At 38.9% G+C, this 27,780-nt stretch overlaps 1 pseudogene; it reads left to right on the forward strand.

Moving 5' to 3' along the window:
* The window catches only part of LOC139170614 (uncharacterized), a 96,070-nt pseudogene that overhangs the window by 42,714 nt on the left and 25,576 nt on the right, over positions 1-27,780 (forward strand).

Raw genomic sequence — 27,780 nt, forward strand, 5'->3', positions numbered from 1 at the left:
ATACCTTACCTAGAGGGTGCAGCTTGGCAGCCTTCAGAAGTATTAGATCAGCAATTTTCTGAACCCCCAGACTGCCTATAGTGCAGGTCCATTCATGGGAGGCAGTACCAAAAAAGTCAAAGCCTCATCCCTTTCTATACAGTATTTTATTCATGTGTTGCACATCAAAAGGCAGCAGGGCCTCAACAACACAATTGTGGCAGCCATCTTGACTTTGTAAAATTTACCTGGCATGAATGTCCCTAATGTAATTGGTAAGAATTTTGGGAATTGGAGTCACATTTATTGTATTTTTTGAAGGTTACTATAGCGTATTTTATGACAATTGTGACATCACATTTTATCCCCTGCACCTTCTCCCCATCATTCTGCTAAAACCAAGGCTCGGGATGGCACATTGGATTGGGTCTAATGCTAGTTTTCTATTGCTTTACTTCCTTAATTAAAATAACAAATCTTCACAGCAGCCTTCTTTAGATTCCCTTTTATCACCATAAACTAATTAAAGTAACACCACTGGTGGCAACTCATTAGATGTCAACTATATTTTCTGCATAATTGCATAGCCTACAGAGGAGAATATGTGCAGAAGTGCTCAAAAGGGATGGCTGCTCCTTCCTCCATCTTCATGAAGCACAGGGAAACTAGATGTGCAGAAATTATCAGTCTTCGGCAGTCGAAAGAACTTGTGGCTTCTGATATGTTGGTTTCAGTCTAAATACCACGATTGCCCACAATCAATTCATCTTTCAAAACCATCTGAGTCAGGGTTGACCAATCTCTGACCTTCAGTAATTGGTGGATCCATCATCTCTAATTGTAGCCTATAGCAGGTTGGTTCTAATAAGAGTTGGGAGCCCCATGACAAATGGAGGGCTAGAAATTAACTCTATATTACCTACAACATTTGTAAGAGAATATTTGGAATCTGGGAAAGAAACAGGGGATTTTCAAAATTTCCGTAAAATAAAATACCACTTTAGAGCTTTGCATAACCCTGATGCAAGTAAAAGATATGTATGGACATGTAGTGTAGGTATAAATAAATATTTTTTTAAAAAAACAAAAACCTGTTTTTCGTTATCTTGCTTGAGTTTGCCATTGCTCGGAAATTTAATATGAATCCTACACATTTTAAAGGGGATTTAATCATTTATTTACTGTAAGGCCATTATTTTAATTGGCACTTTCTCAGGTTTTTCTTTCCCACCCACTCTCTGCAACTTCTCTTCAAGTTTTGCTTGTGAAAATATGCCTTGACTTTTCTGAGCTGATCCCAGCTTCTGAGTCTTTTTTGTAAAAAGTAAAACTCTATTTTATATTCTGTATCTACCAGAAGCTACATTAAAAAAAAAACTAGGCAGACAAATTGTATGTATATATCCACTTCTTTTATAACATTTCTTTCACAAGATTGTTTCCCATTCCTAACACTTGAAAGTAGTGCAATGCAGAAATACTCCCCTGTATTTTTCTACCTGTTCTCCTTTTGTTTCCTAAAACATTTGGATCAGACATTCATTGACAAAGGAAAAATATATTGATAACATTGTTAGAGGTAGATTGTGACAACATTTTGTTCTTTTATTTTATTCTATTCTTTAATTTATTGGATTTTTAGCATCATCCGGTTCCAAAAAGAAAATATGCATTTTAAAAGCACACTTAAAAACATAAATGCAGAGGCAAGAAAAATGTCTATGGAGATTCTCAGTCATCCAGGTCATGATTGTTCCAATAGTGCTTTTTCAAGAGGCAACAAGACTGTTGTTTTTTCTTGAAGACGTTTTGCTTCTCATCCAGTAAAGTTCTTCAACTCTGACTGGATGGTGAGGAATTAAAAGATTTATGCTCCTTGCAGACAGCAGGTCATTTGCAATTTTTTAGAGAGCCATTGCGGCCACCTGGAGGTTGCTCTGTGTCATCAGTGTCACCTCAGTAGGGCAAATGGGTGCAGAGCCTTCTTGGAAGGACTGCGTTGTAGGCTGGAGCTAGATGATGTTAGATTCACAAGTAAATGTATGTATGTCAGGTTTGTCTTTTTATGGAAAACTTAATAAAGTTTATTTAAAAAAAGATTCACAAGTAAATGAAGAGGCAAGTCACAGGAGCAGTTCAGCACCTTTATTTTCTCCTAGCTGAAGCAAATATTAAATGCCGGCAAGCAACCCTTAAAAGCAGTTTCCCTGCAGTCTGTTAGCCACTGACAGGGATTTAAATCTCCCGCTGCTAGATTAGCCAATCAGCAGTGGTTATGCAAATATTTGCTCCGTATGTCAGTATGTAACAGATGATGTCATATTCCTCTCTGCTTTGAGAGAGGGCTGTTCAGCTTTGAGATGGATGGCCTCTTTGACCCCTCTTTCCAACCAGCAGTCCTCTATGTATAAAATGTAGACTTTGTCTTGCTGGATATTGTCCTGCTGGGGTGGTTCTCCTATATTGTGCCATGCATTTATAAAGTGGTTGTTTTGTTTCCCCAATGTACTGCACTGCATTGTATTGCATATACCATGTTGATGCATTTGAGTCTGGGTGTTTTATCCTTGGGGTGGACAAGCTTTTTCTTGTATATCCTTGGGTTTGAAGTGTGCACATATTTTGTGTTGGCTGAAGATCCTCCTGAACTTTTTTGATATTCCTACAATGTTTGGAATGACAACATTGGCTTGTTTATTGTTCTCTGTGTTGTTTCCTCCATAATAGACAGAGATACAGTACAACATCATATATCTCCAGGCTACAACACAGTCCTTTCAACACTTCCAAGAAAGCTCCACACCCATTTGCACCACTCAGATGACCCTGATGACACAAGTAAACCTCCAGGTGACTCCCAAGTACTCTCTAAAAGAATGCAAATGCAAAAAGTATAAATCATTCCATTCTCTACAATCCAGTCCAGTTATCTCTTGAAAAAGCAACTTTGGACAAGAGGCAAAACAAATTAATATTAAAGAAGATTTTACAGGGACAGAGTTAGATTCTTAAGGGCTTTGCAGAACCACAGGAGAGTTGGTACTGTAAAGGGGTATGCTGTTATGGAGGCCAGCAAGGGAGAAGGCAGTCTTGCTCAGTCTCACAATTTGACAAACATTTAATTGAGAGACCTACAGTACACCTATTCTGCCTAAAACTGGAGAAAGGCAATCCTATGGGCTTTATAAATATCGATAACCAGCATTTTGAATAGCACCCAGAAACCAACTAGCAACCAATATAGTATGCAGAGTAGTATTGACACATGGACATAAATAAGAAGTGTCCATTACTTCCCACATTGCTGCATTTTGGACCAGCTGTAGTTTCCATTAGTTCTTCAAATGCAATTCTGTGTAGAACACAAATAATGCCAGAATAGACTCTCATTCAAGGAAGGAGCACAATGCTACATAAGGTAAACCTGTGCAAAAGCCCTCATGTTATTATCAAGAAATAGCAGAGGTAGGCTCTTCCCGGTTTGGTGCAGTTCTTTAAAACTGGTAGTGGGAATTTCTCATTGCTTGCCAAACTGGGAGGGATGGCCTGCTGGCCATGCCTATGAACTGGCTCTCTCAGAAGTGCTATGGGTGCTGCCATCTTGTTTTTTTTGCTTCTGCTTATGCACAGAAGCTTTCAGCACCCTTCACCAGCAGCTGGGTAAAAAAAAAGCCTCTTGGCTTCCAACTTCAGGCTCGGTCCCTTCACAGGGTCACTTTTCTCCGTGCCCAAGAAAGATCAAAAGGTGCAGAGCAGCCTTTAAGGACAAAGTTGGCATAGCCACCAAGAGGCAAGAAAACAAATCACTGAGGGAAGGAGCTCTCTGGGACGGGTAAACAAATGTGGAGAAATGAAGGGGAGAGAAAAGAGAGAACACTGGACAGGAGCCATAGGAGGAAGTGGGCCATAAGAGCTGGCTGGAGAATTCTGAGAGCTGAAGTCCACAAGTCTTAAAGTTGCTAGGTTTGAAGACCTCTGCACTAAAGCAACCCTCAGCCTTGCCCCGACTACAGAAGGAAATACTTTTCACTTCCTGTTATCTCCCTGATTTTTAATTTTTTTCTTTTCTCCAAAGAAGAGAGAGAAAGAAGAAAGAAAGAAAGAGGAAGTGTGTGTGCATGTGTGTGCGTGTGAGAGAGAGAGAGAGAGAAATCCCACCCCTCTACTTCTCATTGGAAAATAGTTAGCATCTCCCAGAATGCTTGATTGCCATTCATTTAAAAATTATCATTTACATTGTAGGATCCTCACTTAAGAATAATCTACTACAGGTGTTTTAATTCTAGAATTCTTACAGGTTCGCCTGGTGCACCAGTTGCGGTCCTACTTGGACAGGGACTCATTGCTCACAGTCGCTCATGCCCTCATCACCTCGAGGTTCAATTACTGCAATGCGCTCTATGCTCTACATGGGGCTATCTTTGAAAAGTGTTCGGAAACTTCAGATCGTCCAGAATGCGGCCGCAAGAGCCATCGTGGGGCTTCCCAGATTCGCCCACATTTCTACAACACTCCGTGGCCTGCATTGGCTGCCGATCAGTTTCCGCTCTCAATTCAAAGTGTTGGTAATGACCTTTAAAGCCCTGTATGGCATTGGACCAGAATACCTCCGGAACCGCCTTCTACCGCACAAATCCCAGCGGCCGATAAGGTCCCACAGAGTTGGCCTTCTCCGGGTCCCGTCAGCCAAATAATGTTGTTCGGAGCGCCCCAGGGGAAGAGCCTTCTCTGTGGTGGCCCTCTGGAATCAACTCCTCCCGGAGATTAGAACGGCCCCCACCCTCCTTGTCTTTCGCAAATTACTCAAGACCCACCTATATCGCCAGGCATGGGGGAACTGAGACATCTCCCCCAGGCTTTTATATTTTATGTTTGGTATGCATGTATTGCATGGTTTTAATTGCTGGGGTTTTATATATCTTTTTCTTTTAATATTTGATTTGTTTCACTATTATATTGTCTTTATTATTGTTGTGAGTCGCCCCGAGTCTTCAGAGAGGGGCGGCATGCAAATCTAATAAATAATAATAATTATTATTATTATTCTCTACTTGAAATACTGTAGGTTGAAGTGCAATAAAGTGGAAGGAATCTTAATGGAAGAGGAGATTCAAACTTTCATTTGAATGAAAGAGCCATGGTGATGCAGTGGTTAGAATGCAATATTGCAGGCTAATTCTGCCAACTGCCATCAGTTTGATTCTGACCAGCTCAGGATTGATTCAGCCTTCTATCCTTCGACCAGCAGTGGGTTGCTCCTGGTTTGATTCAGTTCTCTGAACCAGTAGCACCGGAGGTGGGAGCCTCTGCTACCCATCCGGGATGCTTCTGCACATGCACAGAAGCATCATTCACATGTGCTTGCATGTGTGCGAACCAGTAGTAAAGGATCTTGGAACCAACTACTGCTTCTGACGTTGGTAAAATGCAGACCCAGATTGTCGGGGATAATATGCTGACTATGTAAACTACTTAAAGAGGTCTGTAAAGTAATATATAAGTCTAAGTGCTATTGCTATCTTGAGCAACACATAGCTTCTGCCTAGTTAAATCAAGATATTTTGGGGGAAATTGCATTTCCCTTTGACAATAAACAACTATATAGAATAATTTGTGCTATTACTATCAGATCATTCATTTCAAATGCCTGCAAATTTAAATTACCAATATGTTGAAATGTCAATAGAAAGATTTGCTGGTGTGGCAAGAGGAAGTGCAGTTTGCTTTCTATGAAGCTTGATATACAAATTACATTGTTAATTTGAAGTGATTCCATATAAAGTGAATCTATTTTTCTCTTCTGCAAAGAAATGAGCAGCTTGAGTGTACCCTAACAGCTTTGTTGTGTTTTCCTATATTCTTTGCAAAAACAAGATCTCTGTGAAATGAAAACTACAAGGAAATCACGCATCAATAGGATTGTACTATTTAGGAAACTGAACATACAATTGCTCCAGAGAAGCTTGTAGGATGCAGCCTGTATATTCCAGGAAGAATGTCTCTGCTTTCTAGGTAGGGATTGTCCATCCAATTATCTATTCTGCAGAAAATAAAGTGTATTGTTCATTTCTAAGGCCCATTCAGGGTCCTGGTATACATGTTTACATAGCTGAAAGCAATGTTTCTCAACCCTGACAACTTTAAAATGTATGAAGTTCAACTCTCAGAATTCCCCAACTAGTTTTGCTGGTTATGGAATTCTGACAGTTGAAGCCCAGATATCTTAAATTTTCCAAGGTTTATTCTGTTTATTTATCACATTCAGATGAGTAGTGGGTTCTAAAACCCTTTACTACCGGTTCGTGCACATGCTTGGGTGCATGCCCAATGCTTTTGTCCATGCACAGAAGCTTTCCAGGCATAGAGCATGGCTATCTAAAAAGCTACCTATTTCCTTGTGGATTTGTATTCAATACCCAAAGCCTGATTATCTGAACCTCCTCTTAAAACAAAAGAAGAGGAGAAGAATACCAGTTGAAGAATTTATACAGCTGAAGATTATCAGTTGTAAAACTTGTTTGAGGGAAATGTTGTTTTCTTTCTTGTACTGTCTTCTACTAGAATGCTTATCAATTACATCTTGGGTGCTTAGAGGCTTTATTGATTGATTGTCCATTCATGTTTTGTCTTATTTCTTATTATTTTTAACTGAGAAGCACGCATTGCATGGAGTGTTAAAAGGCTATACTGCCAAAATAAATGACATTTATTCAGAAATATCATATATTGACTATAGATATTTTTTTTCAATTATTTTATCAGAAATGGAATCAAATAGTATGAGTGGAAACTTGAACTATTGATATGAACAAGAAAGAAACAGAGTCATTTTTCTCTAACGTGATGCAACTAGAAAACGTGAATGAAGAAAAGATTCTGTTTAATGAAATTCTGCCTGACTATATTATGAAACCAATATTACATAGTGGGAATTACTTCTTTTCTTGACCTGACCAGTGATGGGATACAAATTCTTTTACTACCAGTTCTATGGCTTGGTGGGTGGGGCATGTTTGAAAGGCATGGCAGGGGAAGGGTACTGTAAAATCTCAACTCCCTCCCCCCTCCAGGGGAAGATTCTGCAAAATCATGCGTTCTGCATGATCTGAAGTTTCCGAGAGCGTTGCAGTAATCGAACCTCGAGGTTATGAGGGCATGAGCGACTGTGAGCAATGACTCCCTGTCCAAATAGAGCCGCAACTGATGCACCAGGTGAACCTGGGCAAGAACTGGCAAGGACCTGCTGAAACCCACGTCTATTCCTTCATTGTAGTTTCCTATCAAAGGCTCATCTTATTGTCTCTAAAGTATGTTTCAACCTTAGCAACTCTAAGATATTTGTACTTCATGATGACTAGGGAATTCTAGGAGCTGAAGTATCAGGACAGCCCTATGAAGACAATGTGTGATGCAAAGTATACAGTATATACGTATATGGAAGAAGGAGGGGTGCTTTGTATAAATGCATTAATACTGACCCAAATGCAATCATACCCATTGGGACCATGACCCAGATTCCGTTCATGGGCTGTAGCAAAAAAAATGCATAATTGCTGGCATAACTGTTGTCTTAACATTTGGCTGGTTTGACTAACAAGAGTTGCTTGCCTTTTTTACATGGAGCAATGCATGACACAGAGTGTCAATTACCCTTGAAAGTCTGTGCTAATAGTTCAGGTAACATTAGGTAATGGAGTTGTGGCTTGGAAATAAGCTCCAGCCATGAAGAAGCCATTGGAATCAATCCTATGCTTCTAAAACAAAGAGCATCTCCTTTGAAAGGCAGGCAAAACAAGACACTGCTTAAACACTAGCTTGGACCATTCCCATTTCCTTTCAGTCTAAATCCATGTCCTTTTACCATTAATATTCATAAGTTGCTCCTGGCTGTGCTCCAAAAGGCCATCAGAGGTCTGCATCATTAACATGCTAATTGGGCAGCTTTTCCCTGTGGACTAAGAGTAAACCAACCTAGTTAGCTCTACTTTCCTGACAATACAGTATTTTGCAAAGGGAAGCCAAGTAGATTCTCTCCTCCCCTAACTTGTGGAATAAGGCAGAAGATGCATCACTTGTCTACTATTGTTCAACAGGAAACTACATTCGGTTCTGTGAGACTTTTTCTTCAAATAATCCTATTGAAGACTCAACAAATATTGAGACATAAGCAAAGTTGAGTGAAATAATGGGATATGTTTTGTCCTCTTCCCTTAAGGATCCCAATAGTCCAAATGTTAGTTTTCTATGATCTTTTGTTTCTAAGAAACTCCCATTAAAAGGATGCTAATATTCACAATCATAAGAGAGGAGTTCTACGAATTCAGGCTTTGTTAATTTGGCATTATCAACAAAGTGATTACTTAGACTGAATCATATCTATTTACATGATACACCCCCACCCTCACCCCACCCCGCCCACATACTAAAAGCAGGAATCACACATTGCAGGAAGCAGCCACCTGCCTCTTCTGCCAATCAAGTGAGTCACTCATCCTAAGTTTGTTTAGCTCACTAAAACAATTCCAGCAGCAAGTGGGTTGAGGAGACTGCAGTTTCCCACTAATAGTCTTCAGTATTTTAATTCATATGAGGTGTGCAAGAGAATTGGGATTTGGGGATAAGCAATACTGATACATAAAAAAGATAGTAGTCCTTGCGGATTTTACTCCGCTAGTTGTTATCAACTGTAGGGGGCAGTGCTCATCTCCATTTCAGGACCATTAAGCCTGTACTGTCTGAAGATATTTTTGCAGTTTAGTGGGAAGATAACAGCGGTCCATGAAGTCAAAATCATGGACTGCAGTTATCTTCCACCAAAGTGGTACCTATTTATTTATAGTTATAGTTATAGTTTATTAGATTTGTATGCCGCCCCTCTCCCAAGACTCGGGGCGGCTCACAGCATAACAGTAATACAATACATTACAAATCTAATAATAAAAAATTAAATTCATTTAAGAAGGCATTAATAACATAATAAAACCCTTAACTATACACATTCAACCTAATCTATCATACAGTATTTATTCACATTTGTATGCTTTTGAGGTGCTAGGTTGGCAGGAGCTAGGGCGAGAACTGGAGCTCACCCCATCGTGTGGAGTTTGGCTCTAAAAACTGGGCTGCTGACTTTCCAGTCAACATGCCAAAGTCTTTATCACCACACTGCCAAATATTCATATGTATCTGCCTGTATTTCCTAGGATCATGTTATTATTTCTGTAGCAATATAACAGTAGACCTGCAAATCAGGGGGAAATCCGTTTTTACAATCCAGAATCCTTGCAGTATTAAAAGATATATTTGACATGTAACACAGACATTTCTGAAATATCCTCTGAGAAAACTTATCTCATAATACAGTATCTATGTTTCTCCTTCCCCCCCCCTCCTGCATTTTTCATTGTGGAGAAAGCAGTTGATACCTAACCTATAAAACTGATCTTAAACAGCTGAGTGTGACATTCAAAGCCATTTCATTAAAAAGAAGTCGTAGTAGTAGTAGCAGTAGTAGTAGAGAAATATAACTATTAAACAACCATAGACAGTCATTCAATAGCAGCAAAATTCCATGTAATAATCTCATATGACGGGATGGGTGGCAGAAGTGGAGAGACAAAGGGTTAGAAATTCAGCAAGATCATTCTGTAGAGCAGACAGAAATATGAGATTCTAGGAATGCTTCTGCTAGAAATCCATTTGAGATGTCCTTCAAATGACAAGAAGATGAATCCAAAGGGATATGAAAGAGAAAACCAAGAAGATGGTGTCTGACTTTGATACATGCTTAGTGTGATAGAATAACTTACTCACCACACAGATCTCTCTGTATAAGGCAAGAAAGGACAAGGAGAGAGGAAGGAACCAATAATGTGTCACCTTATCTAAATAAGATACCTGTCATTCCTGAAATATTGTTTAAGCTGTGATAGTGGCTTTAGTCAAGGGGAAAGAACAAGACTTTACTGCAACGAAAGCCAGCCTTTTTTAAATACATAGGGTTACAATAAGCCCACATTTCCTGCTTGATGATGGATATGGAAGAAGAGAGAAGAAATCCAATTTTGTTTACAGAGAAGCTGCTATATTTCTACCTCCTTGTCTTTCAGCTTGGAAGTTTATTAGAGCTGGATGAGCACTTTGCAAATTGTCGGGGAAAAGACTGCAAACTGTTCTTGTCCTTACTGGCCTGAAGAAGAAGATTTCACTCCTATTAATGGAGGGAGGCACACACAGAGAAATGTGCACACACACACACACAGAGCCACCAAAATTAGTCAAGTTAGAGGAAAGGAATGAAAGATGGACTGGGGGATGCTATGATTAAGTATGAAAATTAACAGGTGCAGAATGCCTGCAAGTGAAAAATGAGTAAGTTCCTGAGAGCTCAGAGAGTTTTGGCATCATCATTTTCGCAATGAGAGAAGGACGAAGCTTTCAGAGTTTAATCACACTGCAACTATTCAGGTCAGTTTCCAACTCAATAATGAGATAAATGCGACAGGCAGCAAAAAATTAAATGGTGCCCTCCGCACCTCCTAAGAGAAATGTAGGGTGTTTCAAGTGCAATTCTTCCAGCCATTGAAAGAAAAGCTTGTGTTCCTTTGTCAGACGTCCGATCACCTGTGTCTTTTATTCTGAATAGTCCATTCCAAAGCTCTGGTTCTGAGGTTCAGTGAGCTAGATAAATAATTCCGATAGATCTAAAGAAGAGATTGTTCACCATTTCTATGGTTTCCAGTTCTTTTTCCAATGTTTTCTATTTTAAGTCAATTAAACAAAACCAATCCTCATTAACTAGGAGGAGGAAGGAATTCACTGAGGTTTAATAATAATAATAATAATAATAATAATAATAATAATAATAATAATAATTTATTAGATTTGTATGCCGCCCCTCTCCAAAGACTCGGGGCAGCTCACAACAATAATAAAAAACAATATTATAACGAAACAAATCTAATATTAAAAAAAGAAGCATATAAAAACCCTATCATATTTAAAACCAAACAACACATACATACCAAACATAAAATATAAAAAAACCTGGGGGAAAGGTGTCTCAACTCCCCCATGCCTGGTGGTATAGGTGGGTCTTGAGTAGTTTACGAAAGACAAGGAGGGTGGGGGCAGTTCTAATCTCCGAGGGGAGTTGATTCCAGAGGGTCGGGGCCATCACAGAGAAGGCTCTTCCCCTGGGGCCCGCCAAACAACATTGTTTAGTCGACGGGACCCAGAGAAGGCCAACTCTGTGGGATCTTATCAGTCGCTGGGATTCGTGTGGTAGCAGGTTTGGTTGTTGTTTGTTTTTTCTTTTTTAACATTTCTCCTCCTCCTCAAAACATGTTTCTCGGCATCTTTGGGTAGTTCTCGTTTATCAACCACAACCGGGATCAACAAATCAATTGTTAAGTGAAGCAGCCGCTAAGTGAAACTGCAACTATGTTTACTTCAGATTTCCTTTGCTTTACAGTCCAATGAAAGTTATAAATCTAAGGATTGGTTGTAAAGTTATTTTTTATTATTATTATTACTGGAACAGTGAACAATCATTAAATGATGCAGTCATTAAATAAGGGCTACCTGTAACCTTTTCATCCGCAATATACTCAGCACTCAGTGGAGTAATTGAGGGTAGACAAAAATGTATACATAGAACTTTGTTGTTGAAAATATCCTTAACTTGGCTTAGCAATAAACACTAATCTGTTTGTCTTTCAAAGTATATTATTTATTAAATTAAAATATGTCATATGCTCTTACAGACTGCCTCTTTCAGCAGTCTAGTGCTACTGAAAGAGAACTATCCTATCTGATAGATATGCCCAGTAATGGGCAGCCAAATTTTTTACTACCACACTGTGGGTGTGGCTTATTTTGTGGGTGTGGCTTGATGGTCATGTGACTGGGTAGGAGTGGCTTGCTGGCCATGTGACCAGGTGGGAGTGGCTTGAACAGTCATCATCGTTCAAGTGAACTGTTAAGTCCTCGACTTACAACCTCACCAGTCTCGCTCTCTGGGGTGACAATTTGCTTCGCGTTTCCCGCGCTCTCCTTCCTGGGTCACTCCCAACCTCAGGCTGGGCAGCTAGGTAAATGGTGCCAATCAGCTGTTCAGAAAAGAGTGGGAACGAAATGGGACCCTGCAACTCCTGCCGGTGCTGGTCTCCCAGCTGCTTTCCGAGGAGGAGGAGGAGGAAGATGAGAGGGTGGGATGGTCAGCTGGAGCTGGGCACACAGCTTCATTTATGTTGTGAATTGCCCCAAGTCCTCGGAGAGGGGTGGCATACAAATCCAATAAATAAATAAATAAATAAATCCAGAGTTCTTAAAGAACTCAGATCTGTCATTGCTACCCCCCTGACTGATTTGTTTAACCAATCCCTGTTAACAGGAGATGTTCCTGAGGATTGGAGAATGGCCAGTGTTGTGCCTATCCACAAGAAGGGCAGTAGAGAAGAAGCTGGAAACTACAGGCCAGTTAGCTTGACATCAGTTGTAGTTAAAATGATGGAGACTCTACTCAAAAAGAGGATAAATCAGCATCTAAAAAACAATAACTTATTGGACCCAAATCAGCATGGTTTTACTGAAGGCAAATCGTGTCAGACTAATCTCATTGAGTTCTTTGACTATGTCACAAAGGTGTTGGATCAAGGTGGTGCCGTGGATATTGCCTATCTGGACTTCAGCAAAGCCTTTGATACAGTTCCACATAAAGAGCTGATAGATAAATTAGTGAAGATTGGACTTAATCCCTGGATAGTTCAGTGGATTTCAAGCTGGCTGAAGCATAGACATCAGAGAGTTATTGTTAATGGCGAGTATTCTGAGCAGAGACAGGTTACAAGCGGTGTGCCACAAGGGTCTGTTCTGGGTCCTATTCTTTTTAATATGTTTGTGAGTGACATAGGGGAAGGTTTGGTAGGGAAGGTTTGCCTATTTGCCGATGACTCTAAAGTGTGCAATAGGGTTGATATTCCTGGAGGGGTCTGTAATATGGTAAATGATTTAGCGTTACTAGATAAATGGTCAAAGCAATGGAAACTGCAGTTTAATGTTTCCAAATGTAAAATAATGCACTTGGGGAAAAGGAATCCTAAATCCGAGTATTGCATTGGCAGTTCTGTGTTAGCAAAAACTTCAGAAGAGAAGGATTTAGGGGTAGTGATTTCTGACAGTCTCAAAATGGGTGAGCAGTGTGGTCGGGCAGTAGGAAAGGCAAGTAGGATGCTTGGCTGCATAGCTAGAGGTATAACAAGCAGGAAGAGGGAGATTGTGATCCCCTTATATAGAGCGCTGGTGAGACCACATTTGGAGTACTGTGTTCAGTTCTGGAGACCTCACCTACAAAAAGATATTGACAAAATTGAACGGGTCCAAAGACGGGCTACAAGAATGGTGGAAGGTCTGAAGTATAAAACGTATCAGGAAAGACTTAATGAACTCAATCTGTATAGTCTGGAAGACAGAAGGAAAAGGGGGGACATGATCGAAACATTTAAATATGTTAAAGGGTTAAATAGGGTTCAGGAGGGAAGTGTTTTTAACAGGAAAGTGAACACAAGAACAAGGGGACACAATCTGAAGTTAGTTGGGGGAAAGATCAAAGGCAACATGAGAAAGTATTATTTTACTGAAAGAGTAGTAGATCCTTGGAACAAACTTCCAGCAGACGTGGTTGGTAAATCCACAGTAACCGAATTTAAACATGCCTGGGATAAACATATATCCATTGTAAGATAAAATACAGGAAATAGTAAAAGGGCAGACTAGATGGACCATGGGGTCTTTTTCTGCCGTCAGTCTTCTATGTTTCTATGTTTCTATGTTTCTAAATTTCCACTGGCGTTCCACCCCATCCTGCCTGCTGCCTATCCTGGATATGCCTATCCTTGAAAACTAACTTCAAGGGTAGGTGTTCCATATATATTGTGTTTTTGATACTGGCTATACCAGGGATTGGCAACTTTAAAAACTCAAAAGCCATTTGGACCAGTTTCCCACAGAAAGAAAACCCTTTTGACATCTACTATGAACATCACATTGCATATATCATTTTTTACCTTTATTCTATGTATATATAAAAAAAACTACAGTATGTTGCATTTATGAAACAAATGACCTGCTATAGAGAAAACAAATTTTTATTTCTGCGTGCAACAAAACATTTAGAACTCCGGAAAATACAAAGATGGGTAAAAAATCACATGCTGGCAGGTATCGCACATTGGCAGTTGTGATGCATATTTTGAGAGACAGGGAACCACAGCAGAAAGATGAAAGAGCCATATGCGGCTTCAGAGCCACAGATTGCAGACCCCTGGATTATACCAATGTGTTGTTTTTGATTGTAACAACATGGCAAGTCTTAATATCATAATGAACAATCATTCATAAAAGTAGTAGATTAGAAAACTCCGGCCTTTAGCATTTTGGTATAAGTTTCAGAAAAACAACATAAATTCAAAATCTGCAACCCATGTTGCACTATTCGTATGCATTTTGTTTGCCCACAGACAATTAGAGGGACTGTCTTATACATGTATCGGGCAAAGAGAGCCAACTGGTTTTGCATTAATAGTACCAGTTCATAATGCCACTTGTTTTGTGATCCATCTTGATGTGAAGTTGTGAAACTATGTTGAAGGTGAGTTCTGCTAGGCAACAAATGAATATTTCATTCACTGAGTGTTTCACTGTTTGTCCTATCTTTTCATCAATTTGCTGCTCACCAACCATGGAAGAATCTGATGGATGAGACCTATCTAATTTAGTCTATGTCTGCCCAACATCTCAGCAGGAGTAGAATGTTGAGTTTTTGAACTAGATAAACAGCATAGTCTAATTCCAGTGAGTTTAGAGATGTTAAGGTTAATTTATTCTCTTTGGGTTCTTCACAATGCCTATTGTATTATTTTTGACTAAGTTCACTCTCTTCACTTTTTGCCTGTGAATAATGGGAGTTATAGTAGTACATATTTGGACAGCAAAAACACCTTAAGCCTTACATTTCCTGTGATGGCATTTTAAAGGTCAAGATTTTGATTGTCCCTCTTTTCTAATGGTGATCATGGGGGTTTCATGGCTTTGAATATGTTACTAGACATTGATTTGTATTATATTTATAACCTATGTTTCCCCCCCCCCCTGTAAGGTAAAAATAGCCCATATGTAGGTATCACCCATTTTACCCTCCCAAAAACAAACTTCTGAGGATAACCATTGTGTCTGTTTGAAAGAGACCTGGTAGACTTCAAGCCACCTTGTGAGCTGTCATGGCTACAGACTGAAGTTTGATCATAAGTGCTATTGCTGTATGACTCTGACTCTAAGAGCTAAGAATTTAATATTAGTTCTGTTTTAAATGATGACAGGCATACTGTTTTTATGAAGAAGAAAATGTAGAAATATTAATGCTTATTTCTAACTATGCAATAAGTAATTGGATCATTAACCAGAGCTGGAATGGAACTATTTTAATTTTCCTAAGTAATTCACCATTCTTCATTTTGGCATCTCTTCAGTTGTACCATGTGAAAAAGTCTATAGACTACAATTCCAGTCTGCATACCATAGAGATCTCAATCTGGTAGAGGTGCTATAAACCAGTGAGTAGGTATTTATGCTGCTTTGCCTGCATCCACTCCTTTTTGGCAACAGCTGTTCAGCTCTGCAGCTGAGCTTCTATGCAAGACTTCAGAGCAATTGAAATGTCTGTTTCTCTTTCTTTTTTCATTTAGGGATGTGTTTTTAAAATTGTCACTTTTTGAATAGAAGACGGTTATTGAATTGCCGGGGAGCTAATTCGCTGCTCAATATCATTATTTAGGCATATGTTAAGAGAAAAAACAGGCAATGTTGCTAAATAAAAGTAGAAACACAAATAAAAAGAAATAAAATATTTTCGGGTGGTGGTGGTGGTAGAAGTAGAGACTACCTAAAAGAAAGCAAGACTTGCTATGTCTATAGGGTTTTCATTGTTCCAATTATTCTGGTGGGGTCCAGGAGGAGGGGCCTTCTCTGCTGCTGCTCCTGCCCTCTAGAACATCCTACTTTCCTTATGTGAGGTTGGCCCCAACCTTACTATATTTTCATAAGGGGCCTAAATATGTGGCTTTGCCAGTCGTCTTGGGGGCCCAATTTGGCAACAGAACAATGGCAATGGTTGATTGAGTAATTACAAATCCCATCCCACTCCCCACCGTTCCCATGTGTCCTTGGTTTTAATGACTGGTTTTAACTTTTTATGTTTCAACTGTATTTCTAACTGTAAGTCTCCTAGAGTTACCCTATGGTGAGGTGGGCGGCCAATAAATTTTATAAATGAAAAAATAGACAAACAAACAAACAAAATTGTCTCTCTCTCTGCATTTTTTTTAAAAAAAGCAGAATGGACCCCAAGTGAAAGAGCCATTAGCTAGATGCATCGCTTTGCTATTTTCATCTACGTTCTTCATCCCCTACCTTTCTCTTTCTCTCTCTTTCTCACACACACACACTTGTTTCCTCATGTGCCATACATCTCCTTTGTTTGGAAGGACTAGCAACCACAGTGGAGAATAAATCCATGGAGGATTAAGGCTGGGGTGAACAACCTACAGCCTTCAGGTTGCAACCATAGAGTCCTTGGCCTACTCACAAAAACCCACAAATAAATAAACCAGCTCTCTGGAGAAAACCATTGGTATTTTCCCCTGGCAACTCTCTTCTTGGAAAGGGTTAGTGAGAGATGAGACAGTGACATAAATTAAGAATGAAAAAAAATAGAGAAGTTGTAAAAACAGAGGAGAAAAATGAGGTAACAAGAACAAATCAGTTGTTTTACCCCTTCTGTTATTTATTAACTACTTTTATGGAGGGTTTTGAAAAGTACTGTTTTTACTATACTTGAATTCTGAGTGCAAAAACGTTAAGTATAGCTCTGGTGAGACTTGTAAACATATTCTTAGTCCAGATTATGAAAACAGAATGACTTTGCTTAGGCATAAAAGGAAAACATCAGTAGATGTAAAGCTTCCCAAAGGCATAGCAAAAGGTTTAGACAAACGAAGTACAGACTCTCCCACCACCACAATTACAACAAAAATGAAGAGAAACACCACTGTTGCAAAATGCTAATAAATAACTGGGAGTGGCAGGAAGGAATCATACTAAAATCTCCTGAAATATGATATGACTGTCTGAAGAGGAATATTTTTATTTAACACAAGGACAGTTTTTCCCCCGAATGCCATCACTCTACTAAACAAATAATTCACTCGGCACTGTCAAATTATTTACTAAGGCTACATTACTGTTACTATTAGTCTGCTCTTTGTTCCTGTCTCCCATCTCCTCCAACTTATGACTCTTTATTGTAGTTTGTTGCTTGTATTCTTACAATTTATATTAATATTGATTGTCTCCTGATTGCTTATTTGTACCCTATGACAATCATTATGTGCTGTACCTTATTATTCTTGAAGAATGTATCTTAGGTTTTTTTATGTACACAGAGAGCATATGTACCAAAGACAAATTCCTTGTGTGACTAATCACACTTGGCCACTAGAATTGTTTTCTATTCTATTCTATTCTATTCTATCTAGATCTTTCTCTGTAGAGATGACTTTAAGCATTCCATTTTCCTGCCTACCTGAAGATCTTTTGGAACTTCTGATCTCCCTGAATGGGCTTTTCATATTGGATTAACCATCACAACTAAGCAGTGATGGGGATTTAAAGGTGCTTTGATATAGTATAACGCTGTCTGCAACTCCTTAAAGCAACTATGTCTTTTCCTGGCATCACAAAGTCATACAGTCATTCTAACTGTAACATGTCTCACTGGAATTACTTTTGAAACAGATGGATACTATATGAATCTCAAACTACAAGCCAAATGGCAATATATAGAACTGTTAGCCCAACAAGGTGGTATGCTTACCAAAAGTGACTTTATATTGACTGACAAATTCCTAGATGAATAATCACTCAAGCTTTCCTCTTAATCTGACTTTATCTTTTTCCTGCTATTTCATTCTCTTTCATGCAGAGGAAAAGATGAAAAATACTGAGCTCAACCAGGGCCATTTTGCCCAGTTGATTGGGAGAGGTGGTGGATTTTTTCTTTTCCCTTTTTCCTTTTCCTTTCTTCTTTTCTTTTCTTTTGGCAAACAATGCCAAAAGATGCACAATTTTATTGTTTTTATCGAATTAATCCATTATAGAGCCAGGGTGGTGTATCAGGTGGAGTGCTGTACTGCAGGCCACTGAAACTGACTGCAGATCTGTAGGTCAGCGGTTGAAATCTCATCACCAGCTCAAGGTTACTCAGCCTTCCATTGGGTAAAATGAGGACCGGGATTGTGGGGGCAATAGGCTGGCTCTGTTAAAAAGTGCTATTGATAACACATTGTAAGCCGCTCTGAGTCTAAGGAGAAGGGCAGCATAAAAATCAATCAAATAAATAAATAAACAAACAAACAAATAATTGTCCACCAACTTTCTACTCAATTTTAGAATTGGGAGAACAGTTGAAGGGTTTTAAAATGGGTAAAATGGAGTGCTCTGAATCTTACAAAGGCTTAATGTCATCTCTCAACTAATATGGGGAGTTGGAAGGGGGGAAATATATCAAGAGTAAGCACCCATTGTGTTTCTAGAAATAGATGTTTATTTATTTGTTTATTAGACCAAAGTGACTCTGGATAGTGTACCAAGATTAAACCCAAAAAGAAAGAACAACTTTCATAAAAATTAAGATTCCCAAATCTTATTATTGTTGTTATTGTTATCATCATTATCATTATTATCATCATTATTAATTTATTAGATTTGTATGCCGCCTTTCTCCAAAGACTCCAAAAGGAGGCAGAATTTTGGTCCCATCCTCTAGGAAGGCTTTGAGAGCTGCAAACAGATTGCTGAGGATCACATATTTTGGCAATGAGTTGTCCTCCTAATTCCTATGTCATATATATGAGAGACTTTTTGTATCCAGAACCAATCAGTTTGAGTATTTAACAGTTGTAGGTAACAGTTGAGTCTTCGGAGAGATGCGGCGTACAAATCTAATAAATTGAATTGAATTGAATTGAATCATTCACAACACAGTTATATGTTCATTCACAACACAATGAATGACACAGCTGCTGGTTTACAGAACTAACTTAATAACTAACTGTAATACTAACTTAGGGAAGGAGCAATGTATTTAATGATGTGACAAATACATCAAGGAAATCACCAGGAGTCCGAATGAACAATAAAAAGCATTTATTATATTCTTTTGCAAATGGAAGGAAAATTTTGAGTTCTCCAACTAAAGGCAATACTGTTACCTGAATACATCATATAAATACAATCTCTATAGACAAACAACAATTTTACTCCTCCCATTCCATTGTTCCATTCTTGACATTTTATTCTGGTGACTTCCAGCATGGAAATTCCCTAGAACTTCACATCTGCACACTTGTTATTGTTAGCATAACCCAATCTCACACTCTAGTGTCAGCATAATACATCCTGTTATTCTCTTTTTCTGTGAGAACAAAGAAGCAGAAAAAAGGCTGACAGGCAAAACATATACATTGATCATACAATATAATATGTAATAAAGATGGCTGTGCCATTGCATTTATTATGCCTTTGCTCTTATTATGGAATAAAGTTCCATTTCTCACAAATGACAACTGGTAAAGATGTGCCCTGCCTAACCAAAATGTCAAAGAAACTCTCGGAAGGGTTAAAGAAATCCTGATTATTCAGAAGCCAAACTGAGAAACCCTGTTTGGCCTAGATATAACTATGTTTTATGCCATCATCAACTTCCTGACTGCTTGCATATAGAAAGATGTACAACATTACCTGTGGAAACCAGCGTTCTCCCAGCATTCCACATTTGTTTCAAACCAGACTGATTATTCCATAAGGATGTCTGTAAACCACTAGAAATGCAATGCTCTGTGGGGGCCTCAGCTGCGTATTAGATTATTCATAATTGCAGCTCTTGGATTTTTTGTGAATCAGAGGCAGTTTGTTGTTTGTAGTAACCAAACATGACTGGAGTTTTCTTGTGATTTTTCAAGCAGAAAACAGCACCTCCCCTTCATTATCCCCTTCAGCATGTGAGAATTACCTTGGGGGGAGATATGAAGGTGACAGATATGCATACCTACTTTATTAAATATCACTAGCTGAAGTTAAAAGCAACACTGCAATACTTACAGTTGAGGTCTTTGATTTTAAATGTTAAAAACTAAGGGGTTATTACAGTTATTAGGAAATATTGCTTTGATACCATGGTAAATCTTCCAAGAAACCACAGGAGACAGTGAAATTTCCATTCCTCAGGGTTGAGCTTCAGTGCAGGAGGTCCCTCCATTCAACAAGAGTAATCTACTTGCTTTCTGCTGCTTTCACCAACAGCAGAAAGAATAATAAGAATAAAATGAGATGAGCCAGAAGCAAGGCGGGAGTAATTCAAAAGAGAATTATAGGTGCCAAAGCAACATTGTTCTCTGGCATCCCTCCTCCAAATAATGGATCAACCTGGGCAATATGAATCTGGCTGGGATTGAATGTTGTAGTTCCTTTTCCCTGGACTTTTTCCATCCAAACTGTCATATTATTCTGCTTTACTTTCAGTGCATTGTTGATGAAATTTATGAAACCAAGTCAAACCTGCCAATGTAAGCAAGATAAGTTCCTCGGTGGGAATTGCCTCTACACAAGCATTCAGAGAGATTTCATCCTTGATTATGAGCTAAATTGATTATATTATAATCCAATTTTGAGTATAGCATTGGTTACTTACAGTACCATATGGTACAGATGCTGATTCCTCAAGAGCACAATGATATGACAGGAAGTTAAAGGAGGAGGAGAAGAACGACATTAATGAACATGTTGCAATGGGGGGGAAATTGTCTTTTACATGGCATTCCTTAGCTCGGTTTTTTTTTCCCATGAGAGTAGCTGAAAAATGGAAAATGCAATAGCTTGAGAAGCACTTTTTTCAGTCATCTTGGAATGCCCTTCTACAATTTCCAGATATTGTGGATTCTACAATCACAGATATTTTAGATGCATACTTTGATACCTTTAGAGAGGAAGTGGTTAAAAAGTGAAATGAATACATCCTGTTCCAACGGTGAATAGGCAACTAACAATAGAAGTCATTTCATTAACATTAATAGTGAAATAATGACAGGAAAGCCAGATCAAGACAGGTAGAAAATCACCTTTTCCATAAAGTGCTCTGCACTCAGGTAAGAAGTCAGTGGCCGATAGCTGTTGTGATTCAGCCTGAGGCTCCTCAGGGACCGGCTGCGTCTCTGCTGGATCCATGCCCAGAGGAGGAGGACAGTGAACAGGAGGGGGAGGACCAGGCAGACGGGGAGAGGAAAGTCAGGAAGAGGAGGAGGGAGAGCAGCCTGAGAGCCCGGGGGGGGGGCTCTCCCCAGCTAGTAGCCTGGACTCATTGGATGAACAAGCACAGGCTATAATTGACATGAGACAGTGACGTGCAGCTCAGAGACGGGACCAATTAGAAAGGTATTTGCATCACTGAATTGGCAACAGCTGGGTTCTCCTCAGCAGGGTTTAAAAGGCAGGCCCGCCCTTGCAGCCTTGTGGAGCGTTATCAACTGGAAGTTCTGTGACCCTGCTTTGCTTCTCAGCGTCTCTGATCTTGGCTTGTGGCCTAGAAGTCTGGAAGACTTGGGGGAGGCGTGTGTTTGTTATCCCCAGCGTTGTTTTTGACAGCAAGAATCCTGTTTTATTTCATGGCCTTCGTGAAACCTCTGTGAAGTTCCAGCGTGTTCCTGTCTGTAAGAACAGTTTCTGTTACCTGTGTTGGCTTTGAATTATATAAACTGCCTTTGCTTTTTACCAGTGTGTCTGGATTCTCTTTTTGCTTGGTGTTGGCTTCTGGAGGGACCCAGACAGAACAGATAGCTATGGATGTAATCAAGATAAAATCTATTTTGAGTTATGCTTAATTCCTGGTGTCTAACAGAGGCAAACCAGGAACATTTCATATGAAAGTGTATTGTAACTGCATTTTTCTGACATGTTTTTAAACATTTCAGTCTGGCTTTGCATAGACTGGGGAGTCACTTAAATTGTTTCTTAATGACCTCCTATTAGCTATCCTACAGTACACCTCCCTTGTCAGAAACAGTATGACTTTGAAAATCTGCTTGTGCCTGATTTCACTTCAGGGGAGAAATTCCAAAATTTTCCCTATCGGTTTTGTGGGCGTGGCTTGGTGGGCATGACAGGGGAAAGATACTGCAAAATCTCCATTCCCACCCCACTCTGGGGCCAGCCAGTGGTGATGTTTGCCGGTTCTCCAAACTATTCAAAATTTCTGCTACCAGTTCTCTAGAATTTGTCAAAAACCTGTTGAATTTCACCCGTTCCACTTCTATGTACTCAAGAGAAGCCAGACACTATACTTGAATCCAAGAACATAAGAGTGATATCATGAAAGTTTTGTCAAGCTAATATATTCCAAACTGTAAACAAGAAGAATCAACATATTCTTCACCTATATTCAGGATGAATTTTATTTTTTTTAAAAAAAATTCTACTAGAAGTAAGAACATTTTCTAGTTCTCATCTAATAATATAATCTAATTCACCTGTTTAATTCTTCAATTTAATTAAACCTAAATTGAATTCAATAGGATTTATTTGCAGATTACATCTTCAATCACATGAAGAATCAAAACAAAAATTAAAGGGGATCTTTTATCAGAAAATTAATACAAAAATATGAAGGCATATTGGGTTTCAAGCAGGAAATGTGCATTAAATGAATGTTATTCATTATATGATTATATGGCATGATAACATCAAGCACACTGAAACGCAGTGGCAACAGGGATAAAGACAGGAAAGTTGAAAGGAGAAGACAATAATAGACAGGAAATGCCTTCTCTACAAAGACCAAACTGTTGTGTCCATAACAAAGCAACAATGGTATATTGGAATACCTGTAAAAATACCACTTTACTGAAAGAACTAGGGAGACCACAAAAAAGACAAAGAAGCAGAAAATAAAAATGCTCAAGCAGTGTGGGACTTTAGAATTCAAACAAACAAGCGAAAGATCTTCCTGCAGGGAAAATGGAATGAAGAATACAAATGGAGGAATGTTTACTTTGTTAAAGGACATGCTAAATCACTTAATATTAGGAGTTTAAAATGAATTTAGGATTGCAAGCCCATCTCTAAACTAATGGCATTGCCAGATTGCATTTTTGGGGAAATGTTTTGTATATTGCTCTAAATAACACAAATTTAATTATTTAATCCCATTAATTGATCTAAACATCAATCATGTTTCCTATTTGCTTGTGGTAAACAGACAAAACATAGATTTCAGTAATGAATTTGCAAACATTGATTTCTAATCAGCATACACTTGTCTGTGCATAAAAACATTGTGCTAGGGAATCTTGCTTACACACACACACACACACACACACACACACACGTTTAAAAAATAAGGATTTTTGTTGCTGCATGATCTGTAGTTGGCTGGGACAATGATTTGGACTCCTTATTTTCATTGTTCTAATCCTGCAAAAGTGAAATCGATGAACATCCACTGACCAATTTCATCTATTTCACTGTGAAATGATATTGAAAATTGTAGCAGTATGAAAGTGCCTAGAAACAGAAGCTCTGCAAAAGCTGGAATATTTCTCCCCAGACTCTCCATGGAAAGAGAAGGCCAGAGTACAATAGAGGCAGAGAAGAAAGAGGTGACATTTTGAGGGTGGCAGCTATGACTTCTAGTAATAGCAGACGGATTCATCTAGACTCCCCAGTCACAGTGCATTAGTCCAGAGAAATTGAATAAATAGATTGCAGAACTATTTTGTCTTTGATCTGTCAGAAGTTAACACCCACCCCTTTCTTAGAAAAATGAAATATCCTAGTAAATATTAAAAAGGCAGAATATTATATAGAATATCCCTGGAAGCATGCTTTTAGACAGAAACAAGACTTACTCTGAGTAGCCCCCAACTTTGTCAATGTGCCATCAAGGAATGGCCCAGCTCATTCATCCTCCCCACCTTTGTTAATAGCCTGGACCAGTCTATTCTACATAACAAAGATCTACCTCCTTCAGACAGAGTCATATTAGGAATTGCCCAAAGCCCTTTCATTACACCATCACCCAGCAAGGCTCAGCCAAAACTGAACTCAAAAACACAATTTACAGGGTTGTCCCTGATGGTCCCATGGGAGTCTGACAGCCAATCAGAATGCATTTTTTGCACAGGAGCATGAGGCCCCTGGGGCAGGGCCCAAGAAAAGGCATAAAATAAGGAATGTCATCATCTCTTTCTTTCTCTCCTTCAACATACTCGAGGCATGTGATCCCTCTTTTTCTTAGGACCTCAGATCATGTAGCCCTGCTGTCCTCCATTAAATCATCTTTCTAAGCAGTCCCATACTTCCAGTGTCTTTTACCCCACTTGGAACTGAAAACAGAATGATATTCCTTACAATAGATACAAATAAATAAGCACACATACACAGTTTGAGAAACTAACTAACTAACTAAACAAACAAACAAACAAACAATGGACAAAAATAAAACAAAAACTTGGCATCTCTTCAAGGGATTCATTTTAGAAAAGTTTGCATTGCATTCCCACCCACCCCAGTTCTGCCAAGTAAGTTCTAAAAATGGATATACCGTACTTCTTTTCACTTTAAGGAAATTGTCACCCCACCAAGTAAACCTGGCAGGAAACATGAGTAGATGAGCTCATTCTACTTTATTATAAGGCCACATTAACAGAAATTTGCAAGTCTGAAGGTTCCCACCATCAGTTTTAGCCACCCAATAAATTAAGGTAGGTTCTTCCTACCAATAAAGCCATTGTGTGTTCTTACTATATCTCTTGATTGATTTTTTTCCCCTAGACATTCTCCCCTCCCCTGAAAGTCATTCTCACCTACCATTATGGAAATACGGAATGTTTTATCCAAAAAGTATTGAAAACTATTCTGATTTTTCTATCATAAAAATTCATTTCTTGATTTCTAATTATTGTCACTGGAAAATATGAGGATAAAAACCTCTAATCAAGATTTGGGTCCAAAATTAAATCAGGGATTTCAACCCTGCCTCCTTCCCAAATAAGGAAAGCAATGGAATCCGGCCCAGTGGCCACTCCAAGTTGGAATTGTAAGGCAGCTTTCTATTTAAACAAATTCAATAGAATATTTTTTTTGTTGAATTAATACATTCAGCTGACTTACCTTTATACATTTGAAAACATAGTTTTAAGTTGCTTAGTGCCATCGCAATCCCTTGCCTTTAAAATATATATTTCAAGTACAATATGATAGATCAGACAAGAAACATAGAAACATAGAAACATAGAAGAAATCCCAATCACAAATCTTCCCTTCTTACTTCAGAAAATAACTTTATAGCTATTTGTTCTTCAACATGAGCTTGATGTGAGAAGTACATGGGTGAAGAACATGCATGAGCAGATGATGAGTGACTATGGTAGGTCTTATCTTAAATGCACCTTCTTTTCTGTGGTATCTTCAACATGTAGGCAATGTTAGACTAGAGCCGAGAGGATTCTCTTCCATTTTCTTCACATGAGGATAATTATGAATGAAACATCTTCCTAATGATAAGTCCACCTTTCTAGCCTTTTAGAAGGCCACTAACATTTGGAATTTTACTGAGGCGCTGGGATTGTATTCATGAAAGGCAGTAGTGAAATCCAAATGTTTTTACTACCGGTTCTGTGGGCATGGCTTGGTGGGCATGGCAGGGAAAGGATACTGCAAAATCTTCATTCCCACCCACTCTGGGGTCAAGTACAAGTGGTATTTGCTGGTTCTTTGGACTAGTCAAAATTTCCACTACCGGTTCTCCAGAACCTGTTAGAAGATGCTGAATTTCACCTCTGATGAAAGGTATGGAAATAAGGTACCCAAGCTTGCTATGAGGCTTCCCAAGGGGGACAAGTACAACACAAGATTTTTGTTTATTGTTTTATTTTTTTAAAATAAATAAACTGCATACACCATGCAGTCTATAATGGTAAGATCCTAAATAATGGCAAATAATGCTCCTTCCTGATGCCTTTCTTAGTAGTACAAATATGTTACCGGACTGGAATTTTTTTAAGCCTCCAATGCTGGAGAATTCTGAAAAGGACAGTAGCAATTCTGTGTAAAGCACAGCCTGCAATCCCATGAACTTTTCTACTGAAAACATAGCCCACGGAACCCAGTGGGGCATACTTGTTCTGCCGGGCTCTTTGATAGGGGCCTCCCGAAAATTCAAGGATACAAATTTCAGACACACACACGTTTGAAAATTCAAAACAATGTTCTTTATCACAAAATGCAAAATAAACAAAGCACTCTTTTTGTATTGCAAAGAGCACTCATCCCAAAACAACAGGGTAGTCTGTACAATTACCCTTACACAGTCATTAAGTACTTAGCTAGCTTCTGTGAAGAAACTTCACACCCCTTCTTCTTCCAACGAAGTGAGACACACACACACACACGTTGCTCTGCTTTGTTTTCCAAGGCATGAAAAAACAACAAAGTCCAGAAGACACAGGATTCCTGACAAACTCTGATCAGATATTCTTCCACAATGGTCAATCCCACATGCTGCTATTTATAGCAGCAGCCCTAATTACTGGAGCCCCACCCAAACACAGGTGGCCTCCCTTATTTCCTGTAATGTTCTTACTTGGTCTCTTCTACGCATAATTCTGCGCTTGTGTGGGTCCAAAACGTCATCATCTGAATCAATGGAATATAAGGGAGATTGACTGCCTTGGCTTTGTGCCAAGCCCTCCTCTGCCGAGTCACTCCCACCTTCTTCTTTGTCCGAGGAAACTAAACTCTGAACTGATTCTGTCGGCAATAACACAGGCCTGTGACATGTTGAATTTTCCCCTGCATCCATCTCCCCATTCCCTGGGGCAGGAGCTGGGCCAGAGCCAACCACAACAATACCTATGAGCAAATCTTCAATGGGCGGAGAGGGGCGGCATACAAATCTAAATAATAAATAAATAAATAATACTTCTATTATTATTGTAGCTGACGCAACAAGTTTCAGACCTTTTCACTGTGTGTCAAATTCATGTCCCATTATAAAAGACTGCTAGCCAATGTTTTAGTTCTAATAATAATAATTAAAGTGATTTTTCAAACCCATATGTTTTCCTTTTAATCAGAATGCCATTTAAATTAACCTTCCCCCCACCCCCCACTCCCCCTCAAGAAACCTCAATAACATCAACTCCCATCTTTGCAAATCCATCCTCAGGGAAACATTTCATCAAAGCAACAGAAGGAACAATGGATCCTCTTTTCCTTGCAGTTCTCTCCAAAGGTCTTTTCTTATACAGTCATTTTTTGGCAATATTCTCAGAATGTGACATGGAAAATGTGACAATGAATATTTGATGGGTCACCCCCCAAAAAACTATGCTTTTGCAAATATTCCAAGAAAAGATTTCTGAAGCTATCCACAAAGGACAGAGATTCATTTTCTTTGTATGCAAACACTGTGCAAGATCTAAAACAATCAATTATATTATTTATATTTTTAAGGCTTCTGGTGGCAGTTTGCTTTAGCATTATCCCAGCATTATTCCAACTGTACACTACCCAGTAGATAGACAGTAGACCTTCTCAATCAACAAAATGGCAAAATCCAAAATCCACCCAGTTCCAATCCGGTGCTAACAAAAAAAAAATAGGAAAAAAGAACTTTTTTTCTTTTTAAAAAAGAAA

Source organism: Erythrolamprus reginae, chromosome 1, assembly GCF_031021105.1.
Source record: "Erythrolamprus reginae isolate rEryReg1 chromosome 1, rEryReg1.hap1, whole genome shotgun sequence".
In the NCBI taxonomy this organism is placed as follows: domain Eukaryota; kingdom Metazoa; phylum Chordata; class Lepidosauria; order Squamata; family Dipsadidae; genus Erythrolamprus; species Erythrolamprus reginae.